Genomic DNA, 25,110 nt, shown 5'->3' with positions numbered 1-25,110 from the left:
CTCGTTTCATCGGGTTGAGAAACATGACATTTGGATCAATAAAGAGAAACTGTTAAGTATCCAGAAAGAACACGTGAGAATCTACCTCTCATGTGCAAAGATGTAAGCTATAGACTCCAAACTTACACTACGATTAAGAACAGACAGCCTTGTATCGACCTGCAAAGTTAACATTAAGTGCACCACCACTGTGCAAGGTCTAATATTAGTCTCAAATTTAAATGTGAGAGTGAAACCTCTCATCGATAAAGGGGGGAAGAGAGCGCTGTAATCTCTTCTAGTTTACCCTGAGCTGCAGCCTGTCCTTTAAAAAAATCCCTACCTCTTCCTCAGTTGCTATGGTAACCGGAGCAGTGGGTGACGGGTGCAAGCTGGGTGGGTGGGTGATTTAATGTAAGCCCCTTCCACCGCACATTAACCCTCCTTTTTAATCTGCTCTGGATGTTTATAGGGGAGAAAATAGGATTGTCTCTCTAATTCAGCGGACAAAAGCAAAGAACAAAACCATTAGAGGGATTACAGGGTAACATCAAGCCTGCCGTCCCTCAGAGGTAGCATGAAATCCTGCAGAGTGACTAAGACTAGCCGAGACACCCATGTGTATGGTGGTTGCGATCGATGTGACGTATATATGGCCTCTTGAGAGAAGCTGAGGAAGCGAGAGTGCAACCTGAGGAGGATGGGCAGTGACAGGAAATGACACCTGTCTGCTCAAGGTGACTTTCCTTTTCGTGGACTTGAATATCTGCACCCCGCCCCCCTGATGGAAAAAAGTATGCCATCCTCTGTCTCTCACGCTCACTTGACACTGATAATGGGGCTGCGTTTGCCAAACCGCTGAGAGGAGCCGGTGGGAGGTATCAGCCTGTAGTCTGTCTGCACATATTTCTACCACCACCTCACCCTATCTACAGAGCAGCCTTGTCATTACGGGGCATTCCCTGTGTACACAGGACAACTCTCTCACCACCAAATCAGCCCTGGGGCACGATCGGATCACCCTGTCATCCTCCCCTCCCCCCCACCCGGTTACTATAGCATCACCGTTTTCCACACTGACACCTCCCAATTAGACAGACATGACAGAGTCACCTACGTCTCTGTGCAGGGAGTCCAGCATGCATCCTGGGGAGTGATAAAGCAAACCAGAAGCTCCCCTAACACACACACACAAAGACATACACTGATAGCCTCTGACTATCTACCGGTCACATGCAGTCCACACACACACACACACATTCCAAACAGCAGATAGCCGGCTTCTGCTCCCTCACTCCCTTTTTCCCTGCACTCATTTGATTACAGGGTGAAACAGGCGGATTCATTGAGCTCAGCTTACCCCGTCCAGAAGTGAGACCGTCTCTGTGGTGCTCTGAGCATTCCCTTTAAATCCTCAACTCACTGCAGTGTCCTGCTTTCTGCACTGTCGACAGAAACGATGATGCTTGAGCATACGCAGCGGAGCATTTCCTGCGAGAAGGTATGTAATCCACGCAGGTTCACAGTCCTCTAATAAGCACTTCAAATCCCAGAGGCTGTCAAAGTCGACCGGGAGGAAAGTCCCAGTTAGATAGAGACTGTTTTTCTCTTACGGCACTGTTGCAAAAAAGGGGATAGACTCGCCATATAGCATGAGCTGCCGTCTGCAAACAGCCAGCTGGCCGGCGAGAACTTCTCCTCGGCGAATCCACTCCCACCCTAACCTCCCTCTCTCTCTCTGCCTTTCTCTGCAGAATGCTGTGGGGGCAGAGGGGACAGGCACAGATGTTACTGGCTCCAGACCACACCCCTTTTCAACACTCCCTGTCTTAATAGGATGCAGCCGAGCCGTGGCCGCCGCCCAGCTCAACCCCCCTCCCCCCTTTTGCACTGGCTCTGGATAAGTTACTTGTTTGGGGTTTGTTTGGAGAGCTGCGGGAGGGAAACAAAGCGGAGGTGTAAAACGTGTGTGGTGTTAATGTAGGTGTAGGGTGGGTGGCATTGAAAGTGAGAAGAGACCAGAGAAATCTGACTAGTTTAGCTACTTCCTACATACTGCTTCTTTACATCCATGTGTGTAAAAATAACATATTCTCAGCATATACAACTGCAAACACTGCATACATTCATCCAAACAGTCTGGCAGTGCAGAGACAACTGATAAAATATCCAGAGGATTTTAATCTAAACAATCCCAGACACTCCCGCATGATTTACAGCACACACATCTCTCCTGCATCAGAGCTAATTACTGACTTGCAATATCCAGCAACCGTAAACATTCCTGCATTGCAACATAGTGATATGTTTCGAACTGAATCACCACTAAAGTGAAGTAAATGTGAGAAGAATCTTTGTTTTTCTATGAATAATGCTACAGCTTCATAGAATTTGGGGCTTTTTTTCTGCAAGATTACACAAGACTGAACTTGTACTGTAATAATCTAATAAATGATTCCACTGCTTTCAGATCAGGTCCTTCTTTGTCCTTTGAGTTTTTCCAAGTAACATATGTGAGCAAGTCTTGGCAGAAAGTGAAATTATACAACTTTGACAATGCTTCTGTGGTTGGACATCAACAGACTTGGTGTTCTTCTTATCTCTTCAATATGTCACTAAACTGAAATCCTAATTGGAATGAGCGTGTTGGTTGACTACACAATTGCAAGTCAGCACCAGATTTACTGTGTGGTTAAATAAAATATTTACATTTTTCATTACTGTATGCCCAAAATGCCAATCTCATGTTGTGTCTGAGCTGTTGCACAGTCACCCGCCACTAGCTGGAGCTTGAGCTCTAGTTACAAGCTACTGCTATTAACCGCTGTAATGCTCTACTACCTGGGTGTAAGCAAACACAGATGATAGATGGCGCCTCGCATTGTGATCAAGAAAATAGAGATATAGTTGTATGTAGGCTGTTTCAAGTAAAATTGGCTTATAAACACTTTTTCGTACCTTTTCTTAGACTAGTCAGTTAACATAAATTCAAATATCCATTTAAACGACTAGGAAATTATTCACTTCAGAACACCATGACTTCCTAAATGAAATAAAAAGGGTATTTTCATAGTTTTTAAATATAGTTTCAAACATACTGCTTTTGGAAATATGGTCTTATTTAATACAAATCTATATTTTTCTTCAATACTGATACAATTGTTTGGCATTGGAGGGTCAAGACCAAGCAGCAACCTCCGGTCTAAAAATACGAGTCCAATGCAGAAGTGCTAAAAACTGCAGTTCATCGAGTGTCCACTTGAGGCTGGCCCCGGAAGTAACAGAAACCACATCGCTCAAAAGCAGCAATATGGCTGCCGCCAACGATTGGCCTCAAAACAGCGCTTCAGAAACAGATGGGTGACGTCACGGATAATACATCCATATTTTATACAGTCTATGGTGAAGACACAGTGAAAGTAACAGCTTGTAAAACATATCTAAACTAACATTGTTCAAATAATTTCTTAAATCTTAAAGGTTAAACTTTCATTTTTGTGTTATTGGTAAGCTAAGCTGATGAACTCAAAAGTCTGAGTTAATCAGGTTTTGATTCAACTTTGAGGAATTGCTTTAGGCCACGGCGTCCAAACTAATTATTACTTGATCCACCCTTTGTGAAAATCAGACATGTTCTCATAGGAGAACAGAAGTTATTTACCTGATTCAGGCCCTGCAGGTCTCTATGCAGGTGTCGACAAAACATGTCATCTATCTGTCATTAACTTCTCTCTCAATGGAGGTGAGTCAAGCACGGACTCTGACGGTAATCACAGCGAGACGTCATAACGCTTTTGTTGTAGATTTTGTAATTCAGCGCGGCGTTGTCCAATCAGCATGTTACAAGACGGAAAGGCTGTAATACATGCGCTGTAACTGAACTACAGATTTACACTACCTGCCGAAAAAAGCCTGGAATCAGACACTCTCCAGCTAAGAGGAAGTCACTAATCAAACCTTACAGCACGGTTCAACAGCTGTGTGACAGCAATCAGGAGACTTCAGTAGTGGGTTTGATACCTCACTTTATTACTTGAAGAAAAACAAACCAACAGTCTCCATAACTTGCTCTGTGTAAGTATATTAGGTCACTTTATGTGATTTGGTACAGCTTTTAAAAGCTGCTGATCATTGCTACTTGGTATCCCAACTTGCTCAAGATGCCTGCAGCTGTAAGAACTCTCAACCACTTTCAAGCCACATGCCATATGAGCTGACATAATACAATCTCCAAAGTCTTTGAGACTCTGCTTGGATTTGAAATGTCCACATTTGAAACTGTACCAGCAGTTTGATCCAAGAAACTGTTTATCTCTACAGGACTGCTGTTCCAGACATCAGTAGCGAGCCGCGCCGGTGCAGTCATGAGTGGATAACAGTGGAAGCCGTACGGTCCTGGGTAGCTGCCTCTAAAAAGAATGTCATGCAGCTGGAACAACAGACAGGTCCCGTTCTCACGGAGGGCTTCTGTTCTGGTGGGATGGATGATCTGTGTCAATAACAGCAGGGACGGGTGTTTTGGTGACCTCCGGGGGCATGGGGGACACTGTGGATGTGACATTTACACAGCAGAGGCATGGTCATTGAGAGAAGTGTCTGTGCCAATTTAGATCACAGTCGGACTTGCAGGTTTCAGAAGACAGAGCTTACTGTAGCTCCTTTCACACATGCACTGCTCCAGAAAATATCCAGAAGCGGGGATGGGCGAACACAAAAGTCCACCTGGAACATCCACAGAATCAAGTAGACAATGTGATGACATCCCTGATGTTATGCTGGCTTTTGTTACTTCAAACTATAAGCTTGGCACAATTTCCTGAACAATTTTTCAGGCCTCTATTTGTACCACAAACATATCCTTACACTCGTTGTAGAGCTGTGTTAACCCAGAATCAGTCAGCATTAAGGACGACTACCCTGGCACCCTGACTAACAATCTCCTGCTGAGTGAGTCATGTGGAAGGGAAAATCCAGACATTGTCAGGACCAGGAATTCATTAGAAAAGGGATTGTGTCTCTTATGGTGCGTTCACACCAAACGCGAATAGAATCATTCGCGCGAACGAAGTACATGTAAAGTCAATGCAGAGGCGTGAGTAGACGCGAGTAGAGGTCTGGCGACGCGCGAACGACGCGCATCATTCGCGCGAACGACGCGCGAGAGTTGAAATATCTGAACTCAAGCGACTGAATCGCGGCGCGATAGCCAATCGTCGTGCAGATCCCCCGGTGACGCGTGTTGTGTGACGCATGGACCACTGGAGATTCCAACGGGGATTCCCTCATCTGGAATATATGGGACACTTTGATTCTATCACCGTGCAGCTTCCCCAAACTCTGTGACTCTACCTGTTCTTATGGGATGAGGAATAAACAGGAGCTGACTGTGAGGACAGAGAGGGAGGAGGATTATGTGGTGAGTTGTGAAAAACTTTGTCTGTCAGCTATTGGTTGTAGTAGTAGGAAGTTATCTCTGCCCACTTTAGTATAACCGGCTTCCCCATTCAATGTCCGCGAGCTCAACCTTGTTACTGCGGTCAAGCCAGCCTCCACTTCTGAAACGAAAGTCAAGCCAGCCTCCACTGTCTTCTGTTTGATGACAACAGACAGCTGTGGCGTGGGAGCCCCCCTCCCTCTCGCGTACATTCGTGTCTTGGCACTCGTTTACACGCGATTTGTACACGCGAATTAAGCGAGTCATTCGCGCAAACTGAGCGAGTCATTCGCGCAAATTGAGCGAGTCATTCCCGCGAGTAGCGCGAGTAAACACAAATCATTCGCGTATCCATATTCGTGCGATCGTTCGCGTTTGGTGTGAACGCACCATTAGGGTTCGGCGTTAATTCGCTAACGATATTATCGTGATATCATTTTTCTCAATACAAATACATCAAATGTTCAATAAAAATGTGATATATTTAAACCTGTAACAACACCCTCTAACCACTGAAAAGGAAGGGGGCGCTAATGTGCCTTAAACGCAATTTGCCACCCAACATTAGACAGATGAAGAAGACTGCATTGGACAGCCAATCATGTTGCAGGGTAAGAGGTAGGCAGGGCTTAAAGACCATTGGAGCAGAATGTAAACGACGGCGACATGAAGAGAACTATAAACACAGCAGCTCAAATCGTGATAATTATTGATATCGACTGATATGAAAAATGTTACTGTGATAACACATTTTCAATATCGCCCAGCTCTAGTGTCTCTTATTTGTGTGCTGCAAAGTGTTTCTTAAACACAAAGATTTAAAGCTGAGAACTTTTTAAAGTTTTTTTTTCTAACCTCCATGTGTCTGTCTGCAACCTCTAAGTCTGAACATGGACGGAGCCTTCTGTCTATACTCTGCATGCGTTTCGTCCAAATTGCTGCATGTTTCCTGGAGGCTTTCAGATAAAGACAAAGATTGTGTGAGTTGTTAGAAACAATAATTATATTTTTTGCAGGGACAGACGACTGCATCAGGAAGAGCTGAGCAGAGATGGGAGGGGAACTTTAAGTAATGTATGGACTGAAGTGGATGTATTGTTCAACGTCTGTATGTCATTAAATCGTGTCTTTATGCATAAAGGAAGCATAAGTAAAGATGCAGATTGTAAGGTAACTGCTGTCAGGACCAAACTTATTTTTACAACACACAATCATCTACTTTAGGACCATGCAAACCACAGCAACTTGACATACGACCACCTTTTTTTATTTCAGCACCAGGCTGAACGTTTGCATATCTTTTTGAATAGAAGAGGTTGATTTTAAGCTGCAAAACATTCCCTACTACTCTTAGCCTAAAAAGCAATGTCTGTTTGAACCTTTCCTCTCTTGACGTCACTTTTCTGTTAATTATAAAGCATGTCAGGACTGATAAACACAACTTGACCTTTTTCTTTCTGATTTTCAACAGCCAGTAAAATACATCTTTGTTGTTTTGTTTCTGTTTTTATCACTGAGTGTCATGTGTTAATGTAGCTATTAGGCCCATAGGGAAAACTCGGTTCAACAACAAAGAATGAAATGCATCAAATGTAAATAAAGGACAGTTTTCAGGGCTTTGAGGAACTCGTTAGATGCCCTAATAGTTCCTATTTTTACACTCAAAAGCTCACCGTGACCTATTAACCTATCTGATAGTATCCAAAGATTGCTTTTAGGACACTGTGTTTAACAGACAGAAATGAGGTTAAAAGCTTCTGACGCTTGGAAATCAGTTTGCAGTACATTAACAGTGATACCAGGAGGCGTGGAAATCCGATTGGTTGCAGAGTGTCGCCGACCCTGAGAAGGTCAGCTGTGATTACAAGCTAGCTGACCAAGTTTCTCTGCTTCGGGAGGAAATACAAGGACTTGCGTGATATGTTGGTCAATGAGTGAAACATAGGGACAGGAACTAACAGTGCGAAACACATCAAGGTCTTCAGCAAGCCTTTTAGAGAAGCTTTGTGAAAGCAGTGTGAAATTGTGGTGAAAACGAACAGAAAGACTGCACGCTAATGATAAATACTTTCTCAGCAGAACCATTACCGACAGCCTTGAAATAATAAAAGATAGAAAAACATTTCTCCGACTGCTGTGAAGGAATGTGTGAAGGGGGAACGTTATATTATGGCTCGTATCATGTGGTGGAAGGAAACAGGGCTACACCGTACATATGTTTCATGCAGGGTGGGGCAGTATCCATAAATTCCACCCATGCAGCCCTTCCCTTGCAGGAGACCCTAACTATCACAAATTAAATGCCATGCTAGGATTAGAAAGGGTCCTTCTGGTCTCTACCCACCCTCGGGAAAGCTTGTAATTACCCCCCCTGTAATAGAAAGAGCTAACCCAGAAGGGACATGCGACTTTCTGGATCTACTTATTTGGAATATGGCAAAATAAAGAAGCCAGGGGAAAGTTACAAAACATGAGGGTTTAGATGTTGAAAAAGGGAGCAGTGTCTGTGAGGAAACAGCTAGAGGAGAGAGTATTAGTATCATTACTGGTGTGCCCACATGGCCTTTTATCTCACATAAACAGCAGGCCTCTACTTCCTGTTGTCCATTAATTGGATAGATTTAGATCAGGTGAAGAAAATTAAAAGCATTGGATCCTCTACGATGTAAAAATATCAGGGATGCACCGAAAATTCAGCCACTGAATATTTTCGGAAATGGCCAAAAAGTGCATTTTCGGTTTTCGGCCGAAATACTTTTATTACCGAAACACAGCCGAAACAGGATGTTGTGATGACGCAATCAAAAACCACGGCCAGTAAGCGCTTGTCTGGATCAGGGCCAACATGTCTGCATCCGTTCTTCCTTTAATTGCAGCACTAAAGCGTCTTCTAAACAAAGAGGTTGAGATGGACCACGGAGTGAAAACAATGAAAAGTTCACTCTTAGAGTCTGTCAGCACGTTTCACTGAGATCTATTCAGATCCTCTGCACTTCATCGCGACTGTACTTGATCCGCGTTATAAAGATCATTACTTGGATGTGGGAATGAAGCAGCGCGCACAAGAAATGATCCAGGCTGCGATGGATGTGGAGAACCCAGCTTGGAGACGGAGAAGCGCACAGCGCAGGAGAAGGAGAACAGCGCACAGAAAAAAGGACTCGTCTCTCTGAACCAGATGAGGGGCATGCACCCTCGTTGTCTGATATGTTCAATGAGATCCTTGCTTTTAGGGAGGTTAGTACACAGTCAGAGCCATAAATGCAATAGTAGGGGAGACCGGGGACAGTTGTAACATTTTTGACATTTCTGTCTATAACTTTGAGCTCTTTTAACCCAGTGTTCAAACTGCTATACAAACTAGCTTCAAGTGTCTGATAATAAATGGCCTAGAAAATACCTGTGCAACACAAACAGAAAATGTATGGCCTACTTCCTACTAATAATTGGCATAATAATTTATTTCGGTGTTTTCGGCTTTCGACCTTGGTTTCCTCATTTTCGGTTTTCGGTTTCAGCCAAGAATTTTCATTTCGGTGCATCCCTAAAAAATATGTAAACTTTAAGTCTATCAGGGTCTGATTGCATTTGGATGAGAGCTTGAACAAACTTTCAAAATCATACTTGCAGTGTTTAAGTATTTCCTTTGCTTATCATTGAAGGAACATGGCTATTTCTCAACTAGATATCACCTCTTAGACAGCAATTCCTCATGTCAACGTCTTAAGATTTCCTTTTAACTGTACTCTGTCTTTTTTTGTTCACCAAAAACCCTGAGGGATTCAAGGCAGCAAAGATAAAAGATCCTCCCGGATGAGGCAGGAGGTCGTGCTGCAGAAATATTAGGAGGTGAAGGGCTGCAGCTGCGGTGAACGTGCTTGTAACGGATTGACACAATTTTAGAGTTGAAAGGCTCTGGCTTAACTTGTTGATCCCTCCAGATGTAGGCCAACAGCACTGCACTGGGAAATCACTGATTACGGTCTCTAACGGAGAGATAAAAGAGGAGGAAGGAGGAGTCAGGGTGCAATAAGTATCACATTAAAGGTAGCATAAATATAAACAAACAGAGTAATGCTAATCCAACTTAATCCAATCCGTATCCAGTCTGCAATGAAGGCAAATACAGCATCAAAGCCCCGTGTGGCTATTAGTTAATGTCAGACACAGATGCCCGGGTAATTAGTTCACCAGACAAAATCCATGTGAAAAGGTCTGAGGAGGTCCTGAATGCCAACATGGATGTGAGACTGGCTCATGGCCAGCCAGATGCATAACTTAGGGACTGACACAGGCAAGGTCTGAGGTGGAACAAAGCTGCCAGATATAGAGTGCATGGCCATCTTGCATGGCTGCATGGCTAAGTTACAAGCTGCTTATCTCTGAGTCTGTCATAATCTCAGTGGAGAAAAACAACCTGGGACCAGACAGGCCAAAGCTAGGGAAATGTGCAGGGAGGCCTCAACCGTAGCCCTGTTCATGTTTGCACTCCTGGAGGTTTCAAGAGATTTTCAGGACAGCATACCCCTGAAATTTTCAGAACATTAGGTGCATTTCGACAAAGAGTTCCGGGGTCTTTTAGCCCCCAGAACTACTTTCCCCAGAACTAAAAGGTTCCTGTGCCCCCATTGTTGTCCGTGTTTCGACCGCGGGCTGAAGTCCCGGGTAGATTGTGCAAATCAGGCCAGTGACATATGGAGAAAAAAAATATATTTAATAATATTTTGAAATCTTAATAAAAAACTAAACTAGTATGCATTCACAGGAACTCCCTCTGTGTTTCAACAACTGTGTTAACTCCACAAACACATTACATTCAACCGAATGTCCCAGGACCTTTGAAAAATACTACCCCCAAAGCAGGGCTTTTCAGGGGGGAGATTAACTACCCCTGAACTAAATTTACACCCTGGTTCCTCCATTCGAAATGCATGTAGTTCAGGGGTAAAGTCCCTAGTTCAAGGGTAAAGTTCCTGCGGTCGAAAAACGCCTATTGTTTTTTTTTTTCCTTGTCACAAGGGGGCAGGATGTGAAAAGTACGCTGCAGTAGTCCCTGTGTAATATTTGAAAGATATCCAGGCTGGAGAAGCAGAATCTGGCACTTTGACGACAGGTTTTTTTTTTTATAGAATAAACAATACACGAGGGAAGTACATGCAGGCAGAAATTTGAGGGGGCTGGCAGGAAAGGTGAAGATAAAGTTTGGGTAAAAAATGTTTAGTTAATGTGGGAATAAAGCAGTGAGATGAAAACTGAACCCAAAACACAAACAGCAGAAAGAGGATGTTTGGGGATGTTAACAAGGACACCTGCTGTTTAACATGGTGGACCTGACAGGCTCTGCCCTGAAGTGTCTCAGTTATCAACCGCGCAAAGCACAAGCAACACTGTGTTCAGGACACTCCGATTTCAAAACACTGACTGTTTGTTGAGGAGCTATTTTGGTTCACACCGATTATTTTTCTAAAAAAAACAGCCCAAAAATACTCTTCAGTTTGCACTGGAAGAAAAACTAGTTGTTCTATTGGATCATCTCAAAATCACAATACAGGTCAAAGTGGAACAAGTTACATAACTGTGAGAGAAGAGAGAAATATGGCAGTGAACAGTAGTAGCCACTAAAAGCTGTAACACAATCACTCCTGAGGAACATTTAGCTATTGATGCAGCTGGTTTAGTCCGTCTGCACGGCTGTTTTGACGGCTTTTCTGTAGTAATGTTATCATAGATATATTATACTGTGGGAACCTGGTGGATGTGGCAGCCTCCAACCCTGCCTGAGGAAACAAGGCCATCACCTGTCTGTGAAGGGAAGAAGCTGGCTACTGTGGTCATAGAAGTAGAAACCCTACTTGTTGAAATACTGAATCAAGATAGACTGAGAAGTTTCAGTCTACAACCAGGCGGAGTCCAAAACCAACAAAGAAACAAAAGGTGCTTTTTGCAACAATCACAAATTCTACAAATTCAATAAGGATGTGCATGACAGACATTATCGGCTCAAGAGGGGCCAATTCAGTTAAGGCTAAATTTCATTACCGGGTTAAGAATACCATTGACATCGCAGTTTAGGAGGTATGTAAACAACACAACAGAGACACTGGCAAACAAATGTGCATCTGTCTCCACGTATCATGCAAATGATTAGAGATCTGCCACCCAAACATATTTTTTTCTGTCTTTGCTCTTTTGCTCCAAAACTTGTCAGAACTTGAGCGTGCTCCCTGCAGGGTGGGGCGGCATATAAAGAGAGGGGTAAAGCATGCCGCACTCTGGCACAGTCTGCTGCTGCATCTGATATCTGTCGGCTGTTTAAAGGTCTGTCACACATGCTTTGGTTTGGGTCTGAGGGAGGAACGTGTTGGCAAAAACCTACTACAAAATCAATATAACAGGATGTGTAATGCAGTCAGAAATGATGAAGAAACCTGCCCCCTGAAAAACTCCTGAATACTTCCACAGTCATCTTTCCCATGTTTTAAGATTATTCTTGTCTATAAATGTGAATTAATACGAAATGACATTAAGTATTTACTATGATTTATAATGTTTAAAGGTCACAGGCTGTTATATCAGCTATGCAATAGCAATTGTTGGCAAGATATGGTTCCCTCTAAATGTTAAACATGCGTCAGCTTCTAGTGATTGAACTGTAATTACCACAACTACAAGTAACAGCCTGAATTGATGACTCCACCCAACGTGCTGTCACAGAGAATGCTGGCATTCAACCAGCTGATGCCCCTCCCTCAAGAACATCACATAAAAATAAATTAGACAGACGGCTCACTGAGCCACTTGAAATGCAAACTCATACAAAATTCTCATTTCCAGCATATCTGCTTTGGGAATTAACATTAATGATGAGACCAAGACAAAGGGAAAAGAGGCGAGTAGGGATTGAAACATGAATCCCACTTGGCCCATAAAACCCCCCACCAATCCTTCCAAACTAACATCCCCATCGGTTATGGGACTCCCCCCACACAACACACACACACACACATGCAGGACAGGACCTACAGGCTCCCTTTGTTTGAACTGCTGCATGGCTGGTGGTGATTCATTTTGATGCTTATAGTCATGATAATCTGAGGTTTGCTTCAATTTTCTAAATTTAGCAAGAGGAACTCTCTGGTCCTCAAATGCTTCCCTTTTAAATGTTCCTCGTGTGTCTCACACAAGCACAGGCCAGAGAGCTTTCTGTTTTTACGCCCCTAAGCTTTGGAACTCTCTGCCTCTGGACATTAGGACGGCAAGCTCTCTGGGTATTTTTAAAAGTAGACTTAAGACTTACCTTTTTAATCTAGCTTTTAATTTGGAGTAATTCATTTTTAGCCCCGGACTACATTATTATTATTATTTTAATCATTGCTTTAACATATATTTATCTTATTTTATTAATTTGACTGTATTGATTTTATTTTTAAGTATTTTACTTATAATCATGCCTTTGATAATTTTACCATTGCTGATGTTTTCTGTCTCTCTGTTATTCTCTGAAGCACTTTGGGCTGCATGTTTTTATTTATGAAAGGTGCTATACAAATAAAGATTAAAGAGTTGAGTTGAGAACATTGACTTAACAACTTTATCAACAACACTCAACACTGCTCTTGAGTCATGAAAGCAAAGCAATGCTCTGAATTAAAAAAATACATGAGCTGAAAAGATAAAGTTATTAAAATAGTTCAATTAGAAACAAAACACCAAGTCAGTGAGTAAAAGTTCCAGCCTCTATCATGAGACAAACTATTACGACCTTAAACAATGAAGTGACCTCAGACAACAGGCACTCATCCAGGTAATACAACCCCTTTTGATGCAGAATTGCGGTAACAGTGGCATTTAGAGCTCCACCTTTGTGCTGGCAGCTTTCTTCTTCTACATTTAACCACAGAACACCCTTCTATTGCTATCTGGAGGGATATCAAACAGGATTGGCTTTGTTGGGGTGTGGGGTGTACACAAATAGCGTTGGCTTCTCACACACACACAGTGTTGTCCTCTTTACACAGATGTTGGTTCACCTCTGCAGCTAACAGTGAGTAAGGACAATGCGTTGTCCAGTGTTCAAGGTGTTCAGAGGAGATGTCACTCATTACAAAGAAATCCATAAAAGATCTGCACGTTTGAATGCAAGCCGTTCTCTGATTTTCTACTTTAATCACTCATTCCTATGTAGCTGTACTTTTGATAACAATGTCAATTGCAATTATTATACGATTATAACATGCTTTATCACATGTGGCAGATGTAGTCAATATTTCACCATATAATGCTGCCGATTGTAGTGAATAATGTTGTGACTGAAAACTCTAAATAATGCTAAGATCATCAATAATTAAAGTTGCATCACAGTAACGTCTGACTTCCACCACCATCCGGCTCCGTCCTCTCTGGTCCATCAACACCCAACGGCGCAACGGCTGCGCAGAACCACTAGACAGCTGGAGTCATGTGACCAAGGTATTCCCGCTGTAATCACTGAATCAACGATTATCCTCCTCCTCTCCTCATCCACGTCGTCTTTATTGGCCTCTGAAAACCTCTGACCTGTCCGTTACTACGGTTTGTTGTCGTAGTTAAGTGAAATACTATCTAGCGATATCACAAAGTGTTTTATTGTGAAAAATAACCCGAACGTTTAATCAGTTTAGGTTCCAAACTTCCTGTCCCACTCAACCTGATCTGTTGAGATGATGCTCCGAAATCTGGCAAAAATAGAAGTCTTATGTATTTGATCTGGGGGATCTGACCTGCTGGATCGGAGCCGCAGCCAGATTGCAATGGATTGGAGCCAGTGAAAGTTAGCACATTGACTAGAATAGAAACCTATCCAGTTTGGTGCCGTGACAATTTGGAGATGGACCAGACGCGGATCTGTTGGAATGATAGACTGTATAAAATACGGACGTAGTATCCGTGACGTCACCCATCTGTTTCTGAAGCGCTGTTTTGAGGCAAAGCGGCGGCGGCAGCCATATTGCTGCTGTCGAGCAATTGTGATGTAAAGAGGCGGGCTTTGAGCCTCCTAGCCAACAACTACAGTTTTCTCACCTGTCAATCAAGTCAGCTGTGCCTCTCATTGGAAGACTCGTAATCTCAATATCTTTGAAATTGCCGCAATAGAAAAATATTCACCCCCGTACAGTGTGTGCCGATCAAGAAATGAGTTATCCAGACTACACTCGTCTTTTGTACCAGGCTGTAAACATGTTTATTTCTGCTGTAAAGATCGTCTTTTTTGAATTGGTGTGTATGTGGTTGCTGGTACTTCCGGAGCCAGCCTCAAGTGGATCCTTGATGAACTGCAGTTTTTAGCACTTCCGCATTGGACCCATTTTTAGACCAGAGGTTGCCGCTTGGTTGGAATTTGGCCGTAACAGCAGCTTCTCATAAATTCCTTGCCGGAGTTGTCTAGATGTGGTCTTTCCCTAAAACTAGTTTATTTCTGTACTGTCTACAGAAAAAAAAAACATTAATCATATTATTACAATTATTATATATTATTAAAAAGGACGATGAACACTGAGATGCTTTACTGATACAAAAGTAGGAGATAATTGTAATACAATATGCATGACTTGATACTTCATACACATAATAGAGCTCTGATGATAAAGTCATCACCTGTTTAATCAGTCTCACCAATGAAACTATCTGAGCAATCATCAGAAGTAGCACAGCTTTGCTCTGTGCTCTCAGGAGTACAGCTGCAGCAAGCTCCGATTGACCCAAAATATAACTTCAGAGGTCACCTAGTTCTACTTATAGAACCAGAACTCTGCAGATCCAAGCTTGTTTCTCTGGAGGAGCTCTTGAAGTTGAAACCGGTTGGGATTTATCCTTAACTCTAAGAGTGACATCAGGATCGTATTATTATATAATCGTATTAACTAATGCAAAAGAAAAATGGTGACAGTGCAGAACATCTGCAGTGATTGTGAGTTTGTCCCACTGGTTTTGTTACAGACCCTGCTCACATCATCTAGGAGCCGTGATGCATTTTTATTGCTAATAAAAACGGGTAAAGAGAGAATGGTGTGCCATGAAGGATCCATTCCTCACCAAGAGGCCTGAGGGCTGTCAGCTTAAAGCCCATTAATTAAAAATCTGCCACCACTGAGTGGTTGAGCTGGAAACAGGGTGCACTGCCCTTTCACCACTGAACAATAGGGAGGTCAAGAGTCAGTGGTCTTGGGAGGGGACAAGCAGTTTGGAGCCGTTGGTTGGGAGGGTATGTAAACTCTCCTGCTCTTGTAAATGTGTCGAAGAGATGCTGGCATTGTAATGGTTAAAGGAAAATGTTTTCAAAGAAGTGCATCAGACGACAGATTGTTCTCAACTTTGCATTGAAATACAAAGCTGCAACGTTTGTTTTTCTCTCTCTTAAACAACGTTGAGCAGTCTCAAATCAAGCTCAAGGTTACGGGTTTGAATGGGTTATCTAATACGTCTTTTTAAGGTGTAAATAAAGAGCACAACAAGCTGAGACAAATTCCTACTCTCCCTCCCAAACAACAATTCACAAAATGTGGGGAAGGGTCTTGGGTGTGACCAACAATGGCTGCCAAGGCCCCCAGCTGTCTTGATAGTGAGGACAAGTGCAAAGCCGGGGCCAGACTGGGGGGCAGGGTGTGGCAGAGCAGCAGCGATGCTATGGTGACGGAGCAGACCTCGGCAGAGAAGGGATGCTAAATGAAGCTATTGTTTGGCCCAAGTGAAGCACACTGCGCAAAGAAAGCCACATTCAAACAGTCATACTGGCCTATTGTGGTGGCGGGCCGACAAGAGTCCCGCAGGTCCGCACAGTTTATCCTGCAAGATCGACAAGATGACACAGAGAGTGAAAGTCTGCAGGGCCAGCAGGGACGAAAGCAACTGAAGGCCACTTTATCAAGCTGTTCATCTGACTACATATGGCTGCTCCAACTATGATATACTTTATTAAACCGAGGGCATCGATTGTAAGAGGAGTCAAAGGAAAGACAACATAGAAGACATTTTTGAGAGACCACTCTGCTCCTGAAGCTCATTACTAAGAAAGAAAGTTTGTTAAAGCACCAGAAAATATAAAAACTTTAATTGTTTTGAGGAACAGTTACTGCTGAAATCATTATTTTATGCAACAATACCAAACATTCTCTTGTTCCAGCTTCAAAATCAAAAGGATAAAGATTTTGGAAAGGACACTGGAAATGTTTTTTGACTTTATGTAAATAAAACAATAATAATTGAAGCCTTAACATGGAGTATGTGATCATATGTGATATATTAAGATATAGGAACATTAAAAAAGGTACAAACACTGTGGTATAAATGCCAAGACAGAGACACAGACTGTACATAACTAATGTTGTATACTGTTATAAAAGAGTTCTGTCTTATTCTATAAGTCTATAAGTGTGGAGAGAGTAAAGAAAGGGAATTCAAATGTGACACATGCTTCATGAGTCAATATTTAACATGAGTCAAGAAACCATGGAGCGCAACTGGATTTGTGACTTAATCCTGCCAGAAACCTTTAACTACTGACTGTAACATATCATACACATTACAGTAGCTTGCATTATTCGAAGGTTTACTAAGAATTTTCAGGTATTAACAAATATCTTGTTGATGAGAAACATTTCAACCAGTAGCAGGATGGAAAAAAAAAGGCATCTTTAAATAAGGATGCAGATTTTCCTTGGTCTCAGCGGGGAAACAGTCACCAGAGAGCTGAGATTCAACACCTGCCTCTGTGCATTAACACCACATCAACATCCGGAAACCGTGTGGACATATGGCGGTCTAAGGGGCTCAGCTGTGTCTCCACCACTCCTAAATGACTTCCACCATTGAAAGAATAATGAGTCCATACCTCCCCCCCGTTGTTGGTGCTGTCGTTTACTCTTTCACTCTGTGGAGCTTAATGTGAGCCATCAGAGGAGGCCGATCCCCCCCCGCTGCACTGGCAGTCCAGTGAAACTTAACACTCAGTTCATTAACCCAGTTCCCCAAGAGAGTTTATGTGTGCTGGCAGGCAAAAGAGCACCAGGTACAATACCCCCCTGCGGTTTATAGACTTTGAAGTTGGTGCCTCGCTCCGAGCAGAAGACTCTGTTCACTTCTGTTGACCTATCAGTGAGAAGGGATAACCTCCCATCTTAAATACCAATCTCATTCTCTAGAGTTGAGTTGGAAGGATGGACAGACCCTCTGATACCACTGTGTCAAACAAATATACATGTTGCAGAGTTAAGCACTCAGATACAAAGTGAGCTAACCAAGTTGGTCGGCTTGCAGCCTCACCTGATGTCCTGTCTGCCAAAGAGAGTTGGAAAACCAGGATATTAAACATGAACATGGTTTCTGATGCTGTCTTGAAGCCAATCATCGGCAGAAGCCATATTGGAAATGCTGAAGTCACTGTAGTTTTTAACACTTCCGCATTGGCTACAATTATCACAGCCGGAGGTTGCCGCTTAGTTTAAAGCTCATCTGGTTTTAAGCAGACTGAAATCAATATCTATGCCTCTATATGACCTGCCACAGCAAACAAGAGCGTTAGCTTCAAACTATCTCTGTCCTTTAGATATTTTAAATGTGTGGTATAACTGGAGGAGGGTGAGTGCCAGTCGAGGTGATTTACTCTATGCTGTTGAAACAGCTTGTTTACATCATACAAAGCAAAGATTATTGATGATACGTTTAACTGTCCAAGTAGGCAATATGAGATTATTTTAAAAAGTGTGGTCTTGTCCTAAAGTTAAAGGTTTTTTGGCAATCTGTCCAAATGGAAATTAAGAAAATATTTAAAACTGATGTTGCTTTAAACCCATTTAATTTGTATTTGGATTAGATTCAACCTATCAACGAAGACACAGATAAATTCTTAGAATTGCTCTTTATGCGGCACAGCTTACTATTCTTCAGAAATGGTTGGATGAAGAGTCTCCTGACATAAAAACTCATGTCTATTTTACCATTAGAGATTATCACATGTTCTCAAAGACACTCTTGAAGTTTTTGTAACAGACTGGTCACCAATAGCAACTTATCTGAAAGAAGAATGGGTAAGAGTTATAAGTATAGGGGTATCAAATGTATCACATTAAAATGCTACATGTATACATTTTCCAGGTTGTGATTGCTGCATGTACTAACACTGTAAGAAAAATGTGTCCTTTTTTAATTTTGTTTTGTCTTGTTCTGCTCTGTTTTGTTTTGTTTTGTTTTGATAATTTTTTTCTGTGGGAGCATTATGTGTTTTTTTCTTTGTGGGTTTTTGTGTATTGTGAAATCTTTATTTATTCTTAAATGCAGAAACGAGAGTGAGAAAGGAGGAAATGGTCAGGTTTTAATTTATGGGAAAACGGAAGAGGCAAGGTTGAGGTGTGGCCCTGCTCCTGAAATTTTGCTATTATCACCACTAAAATATATTGAAAAGGAGAAAAAAAATGCTACCTATATAAAAGACAAGATCAGCAAAGAAATAAGAGATACTTTACAGCTTTGTCCACGGGGGCGCCAAAATCAACACAAACCAGACGTCCAACACAGGAGCTTTAAATCATCTTAAACAAATTACAGCCATAAAATGTTACTGGATGGATCATTTGCTTGTTTGCTAACCTTATAGTGTGTTAGCCTCTCACACTTATTTGCTCCAGGCAGCCATATAACCTACATTTATGCTGCATAAGTTACTCTTCTTGAAGATTAAAACATATTGCAGGGGTTAATAAATGATGCTATCAGATCATGCATTGACAGGTGAACTAGCTCATACCATAGACTGTATAAATAATGGAAGTAGTATCTATGACATCACCCATCTGTTCCTGAAAGCTGTTTGAGGCCAAACGCCGGAGGCAGTCATATTGGAAATGCTGAACTCAACCAGAATTGCAGTTTATAACACTTCAGCATGGGCTTCATAGTTTGAGACTGGAGGTTGCCGCTTGGCTCATACCCAAAAACTGCATCTCAAGCAGCATAGGCACACATTTACTGTACTGGCATTGGCACCTCAACAACTAGCATGTTATCTATCACTGACATATCATGATGTTAGTAAGTGAACACGAAGACGCTCATACACCTAACCTAACTGATGTGTGCTGAAAGCAAATCACAACCCTCGAGGCCGACATGGTTTTAGACCTTTTTTTTTCCAGTGGCAGCACAGACTGTGCCAACAGGGAGATCGTGTGAAACATCAACAAATGCCCCGGTGCCAGCAAAGCCAGGCGGTAGTTGCTGTAGCCTGAAGGCTGTGCTTGTGTAAAGGAAGTAAAGCCATGAAGCTGCCTGGCACAGCTGCTAACAGCAGCTAATATGCTGAACTAACAAGCTTATCCAGGTACATGCAATGCCTGTTCTGTTTGCTCATCTGTCAGGCCAGAAGACATAATGAGGACTTGAAGCCAAAAGTCAAATAAGGTTACCTGAGGTTTGTTCGTGTTAGGTTTCACCCTTAGTATACAAGCAACATGTATGCAAATGAAGGTACTGATGGTAAATCACAGGGTTATTTGTCATTATAAACAGCATTAAATGGTGTTATGTATTAATTGGGCTATACAGACCACTGATTGCAAATCTGTAGTGTACGTAAACAAACACTAGTACATCTCTGATAGGTCCATTTCCTTATTTCCAGACTATGATTGTTAATTTATGCTGACAGATATTCAGCACAAACATCTCAAAATGCAATGCAGCAACAAAACAGACAATTCATCAGCAAAAAAACAAGACATGCAATGCAAATGTCAGGGCCTGTCGGTACTGATCTGTATCCAGCCAACTCCCTGTCTGAGCATTAACACTGTGGACAAAATAACAGCGTGGTACATCATGTAAGGCTTCTCCCAGTGTTTACAGTAAAAACATGTCAGCAGCACAAACCACAGCAGTAAGCCCTCTCACAAGGCGAGGGCCCATTACAAGCACATACAGGCCCCTCAATGATTTAGAGCATTTTAATTCTTGGGAATGCAAGTCCTTTCTGATAAGAGCCCAGCTGGGTAAAAGCCGACCACAAGAACGAGTATCCTGTGATTATCTCAGTGTTGTGCTCTCTGACTGACCTGTAACACGGTTTTCACAAGTGTGTTGTATCAGTCCATAACATGGTGCAAGTGAATACTAACTGAGGACAGATGAGCTATTACGTGTGGGAAAGCTCCAGAGTCCAGTCCTTCTGATCAGGGGGTAACATGGCCCTTTTATGAAGGCCAGTCAACTGTAGATTAATTCTATAATTTAATTATGGATGAGAATGGGATTTTACATGACAAGAAATCTGTTTCAAAACCAAATAAAATGATTTAAACAAAAGATTTTGTTGTAGGTTATGGGAAAAATTGGTTCTTACAGTTTTACTGCTCAGATGAAAATTCAACTCACACAGAAATCCTTAAAGTTAAAGACTATCAATCATTTGTGGCAGTTTTCCTGATAACAATAACACAATTGTAATCAACCTTGCAGATATATCATGAAATATCAGCCTACTGTTGCTGCAATTTTGATACAGGCCTATATACATTGCAGAACAGCAATGGCAGGGATATATCACAGTTTTGGTAATATGCAAAATGTTTAATCCTCCAAGTCTTAATGTGATATAATAACTTCAACACAGACTGTACCATAATAGGTGTTTAGGGCAGCCAGATAAATTCAGCATTAATGAGGCCCACCAAAAATAAAAGGGACAAACATTATCCCAACCATGCCCAACGCTGCAGTCTTCTTCATCCATATCTATGTTTACACTGTGCTGTCCATCTCTAAACATTATGCAATATGTCAGTACCAGGAGCTTAGACTCCTTGGAAGTAAATACATCCTTCTTAACGTAAATCTCAGAGATGTTTATGGATCGGAAGAGTGACACGAACCACATCTAGGCTGTGAGTGTAATGGCTTTTCAAGTGTTTATCGCTTTCCAGGGACACCTTAAGGAGGTTTAAATTTAGGGTTTAAATGGACCCTGAGCAAAGACAGTCATATTTTGTTTCTGGTTAGTTTAACCCTCCTGTTATGTTGCGGGTCAAATTGACCCATTTCAAAAGGTCAAAAATCCTCCAAAAATTGTTATTTTTGAAGTATTTCTTCTGTATGAAACTTCTTCTGCTTGTCTTAGTTAGCTTAATCAAATTATAAAATGAAAATGGTTCATTTCACATATTTGACATATCTGCAGGAGCTGGGATCAAATAGAGACAAGCTGGCAGCCATGGGGACAGTGAGGGACAAGTGGGTAGAGCAACTTCCACTACTCTATAACCCAGGCCCTAACGTCACAGTGGATGAGAGGCTGGAGGCATTCAGAGGTTCCTTCCGTTTTAGGCAATATATGCATTCCAACCAGCTAAATACAGCATAAAAATCTGGGCAGCATGTGACAGAAGAAGTGTCTCGTGTTTATTCATCAACATCACTTCATAATTATTTCATATTATTTTTATTTTTATTTTAACCATTATTATCTGAATCATTGCTTTAACAAATATTTATCTTATTTAATTATGTATTTATCTATTTATTTCTTGTATTCACCTGACCTTGTTAACACTACCTTATTTTTAACTTTTCTTTCCACTTTTACTTATTTTATTAATTTTAATGTATTGATTTTATTTTATTTTAAAGTATTTTATTTATAATCCTGCCTTTTATAATTTTACCATTGCTGTTGTTTTCTGTCTCTCTGTTATTCTGTGAAGCACTTTGGGCAGCATGTTTTTATGTATGAAAGGTGCTATATAAATAAAGTAAAGAGTTGAGTTCAGTTAAAAAAAAAGTTTAAAAAAAAGGAAAATAAAATAAACAAAAATCTATGTCATGTAAAACTATTGTATTTATATTTAGGGCTTTCCAATGTACATTAGAAAAAGTTTGTACATTAATTCTCATAAAAAATGAGTGATTTATCCTCTTTGAACCATGATCTGTGACAGTTAAAGAACACCATTGCACAAAATATTGATTTAAATGGTTAATTAGATATTCCTCGGGTCAAATTGACCCAGGAACATTATTGCTGTTCCTGAGAAACGAAAATAACAGGAGGGTTAAGCTAAGATTGCAAGCCTTGTTGGAGGGGCGGTTTCTGTGTTGAACAGGTTAGCTGCACCGAAGTCAAACAAAACAAAAACTATTATATGCAAATGTTACTCGAAGCCGGTCTTATTACTCATGCAGGCTAAACGCCAGGCTACATTGTATCAAACAGCAAGAGGAATTTAACAAAAGACACCTAAACAGCTTCCTAAACCTAAACAGAACCGGACCACAGCTGTCGTTAATGACGGCTGTTGTATTAACTGGCCACACCGGTACGGAGGTCACCACCAACAAGGCAACCAGACGGCCCGGTGCAGCGATGCACGCGGGTATTGTTTCAGCCGCTGAGGTGAGAGTTTTGTTCAAACGACAGTGTTCTTACCTCGTCACGTTCAACATGTTTCTGGTTATCTATGTCCACAAGTTCACCAGGCAAACAGAGAAGTAAAGCTGGAGAAAAGCCGCACACAACAGAATCCAGACGGCACAGAGGTGATTCAACCATAGAGTGGTTGGTCAGGGCGGCGCGTGATGTCATCGCTTTACTCTAGCAGTCAATGCGCATGCGCTATCCTTTGTTAATGCTACATGGATATTGTAGTGTAAAAGGAAGTTAGCAATGTTCTTCATGCATGGGAACCATAGAAATACCTGTGTTATGTTTAAATTGAACGTAATCAACATACTCTCCTGCTCTTCGAAAACACAGACACTGAAAAATAATGTTAAGCGTTGTTATGTTGTCACTACTGTACTGTCTCTCTGACTGCTGATGACATTATGATGCATATTACATTATATTATATAAGTATCTTTGCTATATTATATTATATTACATTATTTATTGTTTACTACAACTTACAGTCATATTATATACCCATATTTATTTATTATATTGCTTAATCTGTCATAACCAACCATAATCACACCATGTAAACCTGTCACGACTGAATCATTTTTAATACTGCCTGTAATTACTACTATTTAAACCGTTTGTAACATTTGTATTTATCTAAATTCCATTTGTAACATTGTATGTATCTAAATTATATTCTATTTTTATTTATCTTTTTTTATTTTGACCTCTTTTGTTTTACTAATTGGAACTTTTTCTTGATTGTACTTATGTCTGGGTTGCTGCAACAACGGAATTTCCCCCCGGGGATCAATAAAGTAATGTCTTATCTTATCTTATCTTATAAAGATTTAAATTATGTCCGATACACTTCGGCATGACTCAAGCCTCATGCAAATGATCAGAAAATAACAATACAGTGGGGGCTGTTAATTCTACCCAACCTGCTTGCAATTTGTGTTTGTTGCACAATACAGTTATTTTAGGTTAATCCAACGGGGACTAAACAAATAAATGTGTGCACGGCTCTGCATGAAAACAAACTATTCTACAAATGTATCTTGCACACGTTTTATGAATAAGGCCGCCTGTACAAGTTCTAAAACCAATCATCAATTGAGAAGACTTGCATTATCTGCAATTTTGCTTTTAGCCACAAATTTACCTAAATTAAGTTAACAGAAACTCTGACTCGAAACATCATAAATTGATGGGCTAGAAATGTTTAAATTTCCAGCCAAAGGGCCGTGTTTATAGGAAACCCTGATGATGTGAAAGATAAGTCCTCTGCAGGCTGATATAAAAGAGTTTAGTATGTCATTAAACTGGATTGAACAGAGAAACCATCGCAATAAAGCTTCATAAAACAGTAATGTCCAAGTCAATAGAGCCCATTTTATTGATACACCTCTGACTCCTCCTCCCTCACACACTATTAGCCCCAATGTCTTCACAATCCATCTCCAGAGCTGCCATGTCCTCTATAGCCAGAACCCACTTTTGTTTACTTGTGCAAAGTGAACAAAAGCACATTCAGCAAACATCGGATCAAACTTGAGGTTGAGTAAAGCTCATGCTTATGGACCTTGGGGTTAAGGTCCAGAGGCTTTCACCATAATACTTGTTAAGTGACACGGTTACAATAGCTAAAGGCACCATCATAGCTATGAGGAGCATAAGTAGAGGAAACAACTTGGTTTACTTGCCTGGAGCTTGGTACAGGGATGCACAATATTGTAGTTGCAACATAAGAGAATGCAGATGGACTCAGAATCTGCTTTGAAAGCACAGTAATAGTGTTCTATAGGATGTTAAGGCAGCTCGGAATGGAGTTGTTGGGCTCTATATGTGGACGGCAGGTGGACTGAAGACTCCAGCTTGGACCTCTTATTGTATTATTAGAGACAGACCCAATCAGATATGAGATTCAACCTGAACTGGGATCTTTTCCAGAGCTGTGGAAGGCCAGGAATACTTGAAAACCAGAGTACTATCAGGCTAAGGACAAATGAACACACATTAACCAAATAAAACATACAATTGTAGTTCAGAGGGTTTAAACCCAAGAGGAAATAAACAGGACACATTTATTCTCAATAAATAGAAACATATTAGTAGTAAATGAAAATTATGCACATTTACAAAAAATACAAACAACAAAACAGCCACTGCTACACTGTTGAATAAGTAAAACAAAATGAGATTGTTTGACCTATCTGTATGATAATTCCATGGACAAGATTTGGTGCAGGAAGCAGATGTTGCTTGAATTTTATCA

At 41.3% G+C, this 25,110-nt stretch overlaps 1 protein-coding gene across 4 annotated transcripts in view; it reads right to left on the bottom strand.

The window, feature by feature from the left end:
• Positions 1-23,014, bottom strand: part of LOC117823602 (disheveled-associated activator of morphogenesis 1-like) — a 61,069-nt gene extending 38,055 nt beyond the window's left edge. For 2 of the 4 annotated variants that reach the window (XM_034698831.1, XM_034698834.1), the window contains exon 1: positions 22,860-23,014. The gene's annotated coding sequence lies outside the window, so the exon portion shown is untranslated. Of the gene's footprint in view, positions 1-1,339; positions 1,735-22,859 lie in introns of those variants that run through there. The other 2 variants (XM_034698832.1, XM_034698835.1) reach the window with 1 other exon arrangement.
• Positions 23,015-25,110: the final 2,096 nt, after the last annotated feature.

The sequence above is a fragment of the Notolabrus celidotus genome, chromosome 13 (genome assembly GCF_009762535.1).
Source record: "Notolabrus celidotus isolate fNotCel1 chromosome 13, fNotCel1.pri, whole genome shotgun sequence".
Taxonomy (NCBI): Eukaryota; Metazoa; Chordata; class Actinopteri; order Labriformes; family Labridae; genus Notolabrus; species Notolabrus celidotus.
The sequence above is the reverse complement of the archived record's forward strand: the minus strand, read 5'-3'. Positions and strand labels throughout refer to the sequence as shown.